Here is a 4,144-nt window from a genome sequence, read left to right as displayed (position 1 = left end):
GTTTATTAAGGTAGTTGATTTGATTTCTGTGATTGTTTTGAAGATGAAGGTTGTTGTAGGAGGTAGAATCTTATGAGATCAATGTTTCGAGGAAATGAAGAAAGGCCATTGTTTGGTTGATATGGGGCATCAAAACAAAGTTAGGTCATCTATCTATATAAAACTGTTAATTGAGAGAGAGAGAGAGAGAGAGAGAGAGGGAGAGAGAGAGAGAGAGATAGATATATATATATATATATATATATATATATATATATATATATATATATATATATATATATATATATATAGAGAGAGAGAGAGAGAGAGAGAGATCTTGAAAATGAAGGAATCATTGTAAGGAAGCCACATACAAGTCGTGCTTGGGTTCTTGAGGGTTTGGGGAAACACAAAATGAAATCCTTTGAATTGACAAAAAGAAACGCAAAAGAATTAGAATATGTTTAATTAAAAATATATACCTATGGTTCTTTTTCAAACGACATCCAAGGATATATAACAAACAACGTTACATGTGTATTGTAATTTTCTTGTAGTTCAAATTAGTTAAAAATGTAGCTATATTAGTTGAGTTACTTGTATGACAAGTAACTAAGCCTCAGTTGTTTATTTTGAGAAGTTAGTTGTTAATTCCCCTTATACAAATATACAAATACATAGTACTTATATAGAATAAATGAATAAAATTCACTTCTTTTTTTATCATTCTACTCTCTTCCAATCGTCTCCATTTTTTCTCAATCCTTTCTTCAATCAGTTACAAGTGTTCGATCGTTGACCAATAATTACCATATCAAGTAATTTTAAAGTTTACTATTCATACACTTTTCTACATGTTCAATAGTCACAATATATATAATTCCATTGTATTAAAAGAGTGTGAGTAAGAAGTTATTTTACACACTTTGAATTCATTTATTGACAATTCTTTTTATTTCACAAAGTTCTACATGCGAGTGAGTTTCATTTCACTTTTCACTAATCCTAACTTCAACAACAACGACAAAAATAAAAATCATATCCCATTAAATGGATCGAAAAATCCTAAGTTCATTAAAACAAAATCATTTTCTTGAAATCATATAATATATATGTCTAAGATTTAACGAGAAAATTCTTGAACCATTCAGCAGAAAGTTTTGGGTGTCTTTTCTGACCGTCTTTAAAATCAACGAAGACAAGTCCAAATCTCACGCTCAAGCCAGAATCCCATTCAAAGTTATCCAACAATGGCCATGCAAAATATCCCTTTACATTCACACCATCCCTGTCATACACAAAGGTCAATAAAACTAAAGAGTTAGTCACAATAACTAGAGGCTTAAAGATTCTTATAATAAAATATAACTTACCTAATTGCAGTTTCGAGATAGTAAAGATGACGATAGTAGTAATCAATCCTATAAGTATCTAAGAGAGATTCTTCAAGAGATAATGTTGGATCGTTAAACTCATCACGACCTATCAATTTATTTTGTCATACTTTCATTAACTTTAATAATATCACAATATTATGCATACAATATATCTTATAAAATAAGAAGTATTATTACCATTTTCAGTAATGTAAATTACAGGGTCCTTGTATGTTTTCTTGGTGTAAAGCAAAAGATTCTGAAATCCTTTTGGATAAATACATAACCAACTCGAAGCAGACTGCATAAAATTACAAAATTATCTTTACATATTAGAAACAATCTTTTTGAATACAAAACTTATAAATGAAAAGCATTGATATATAAGTTATCTTCCAATGAAATGATGAAATACATACCATTCGACCAAGAGGCTTGCCATTATGTTCAACTGTCGTTAAAAAAAAATTAGAGTATGCAAAGTTACATTTCTTTTAAGTTTATTTGGAAATTGATTGATATACTTACATGTAGCATTAATAAGAGAATCAGTTTGTATGGCCGGTTGCGCGGCATTGCGAAGGTGAGGTGCATGAGCAGCATAGTAGGATGAGTAATAGTTTAGGCCTAGAAAATCAAAAGACCCCTTAAGTTCCCTTGATTCTTCTTTTGAGAATTTGGTAACCTTTTTCCCACCAAAGTTCGCATGCTTTTTGGATATTTGCCTCTTGTAAGTGGATTCATATACGTATAGCAAAATGTAGATGCAACAAAAAGCATGAAATACTCGTCTCTAATTTTCAGCAAATCATATACATATACATAACTATATTTCTTTTAAATACAAAACATGAAGTGAATCGAAATTAAATAATAATTGATTCAATATTTACCATCCAAACATGAAGTCGAGACCTCGTTTTGAAGCATAAACATCGGTCTTCGCTGTAGTGGCCGGCTCATACCAGAGTAATAATAAGTAATTTTCTTTAAACAATAGAAGACCTTATATTTGATCCGGTACAAATTTACAGCAGCAGAATGAGCAAGAAGCTGGTTGTGTGCAGTCAAATATGGTTCTGTCCCTGAATCACCTCCTGTGCAATTCAGATTTAACCAATCTGAACATCGACCCGGTGCGAACTTTCCGAATGCATAAGCATTCATGCTCACACTCCATGGTTCATTTATAGTAATCCAATGTTTCACTCTATCACCAAATTCCTTGAAGCAAAAGTTCAACATAGTCTCTAAAATCATTTCTGCAAGATTGCGAATTACATATGTTAATCAATAATCTATAGTCATAAAAAATAATTCTAAACATGAAATTGGTGTCACTCACACAATGCGACGCCTTAAAAAACCGCCATACTCATCCTCTAAAGCTTGGGGAACGTCCCAATGAAAAAGTGTCACATATGGTCGCAAACCTGCATTATTCTCAATGATTAACAACTACATGGACATGAAATAAACATTGATGAATCTTTACCCTTAGCCAATAATTCGTTGATGAGATTGTTGTAGTATTTTATTCCTTCAGGATTTACACCTCCGCTAAGCTTTCCCTCTACAAATAATTAACACAAAATTTTGAATAGTTATTATAAATCACGGATCTACAAAGAGACATATTAACAAAAAAAAAATGACATACTTGGTAGAACTCTAGACCAAGAAATGGAGAATCTATAAGCATCCATATTCAAATCCTTTATGAGTTCAATATCTTCTTTGTACTTATGATAGGAGTCAACCGCTACATCACCATTACTTCTCTCTCTTATTTTTTCTGCAACCATTTCATTAATAACTATGAGCAATCTATATACAACCTATGTAACTGGAAATTCAATTCGGTTTATAAATAAAACAAAAATTACATTATTAACACTAATATAGATTAATTATTCAATAAATTTAAAGAATTAAATTTTCTTTATTGGAAGCTATAATTAAAGATGTAGGTTGTTGACTATTTGTTTGCCGTGCAGATCCGTTAAACAAGAAAAAGTTAACTATATAATATCTTTGAGATTAATTGCATATGTATCTATTATTTAACTATTTTATGTCATGTTTTTTTTTATAAAAATAAATTTAAAAAATTTAATTAGTTATGCTTAAAAGTCAGGGTATTTAGTCGAATTCCAAAGTTCATTAAAATTTGTCTAAAATCTCATTCAATATAAAAATCCATTTAAGGAAACTTTTTTTGTATATTTAAATTAAAACAAAGCCTTTAGGAAAACTGCTCCGGTTGAAATCAGAAACTTCATGAACACCAAGAGGTTTAAAACCATTCATAGGAGTAACAATGGTGATGGTTAAAAGAGAGAGTAACAGAAACACGTTGATATGAAATACTGCCATTTTTATTCTTATTATTTTCTTGACTATGCTTTGCCTTTATAGTATACGAGGCACAATATTTCATTGCCTTTATAAAATCAACTCATTGTCTTGGCAAAAAAGTGTATGTTAAGTTATTTCACACAAATTAAAAAGAATTTATTAGTAAACAAAATTGGATAATAATTTTATTAAAAGGATGAATATTATTTTTGTCTACTGACATAGAATCTTTTTTTAAATGAGAGAAACCATCACAAAATCAAAGTTTGATTGAACGATCACAAAAGTAAAAGAAACCACCAAACTCAAGTTAGAAAGGACGACACAACCCTTCATGCTTTAACCGCGAATGAAGATTCTGTTTGATAAAAATTACGGTCGATTAATAAACTACCTTATAGTTTATCATTGATGACTGGTAACTGATGGTT

General features: G+C 30.1%; 1 pseudogene; it reads right to left on the bottom strand.

Annotated features, from left to right (window-relative positions):
• Positions 1-894: 894 nt before the first annotated feature.
• Positions 895-3,175, bottom strand: LOC127112210 (beta-glucosidase 12-like; annotated as a pseudogene).
• Positions 3,176-4,144: the final 969 nt, after the last annotated feature.

Source organism: Lathyrus oleraceus, unplaced genomic scaffold, assembly GCF_024323335.1.
Source record: "Lathyrus oleraceus cultivar Zhongwan6 unplaced genomic scaffold, CAAS_Psat_ZW6_1.0 chrUn0057, whole genome shotgun sequence".
In the NCBI taxonomy this organism is placed as follows: Eukaryota; Viridiplantae; Streptophyta; class Magnoliopsida; order Fabales; family Fabaceae; genus Lathyrus; species Lathyrus oleraceus.
This window is presented reverse-complemented; position numbering and strand designations above follow the sequence as displayed.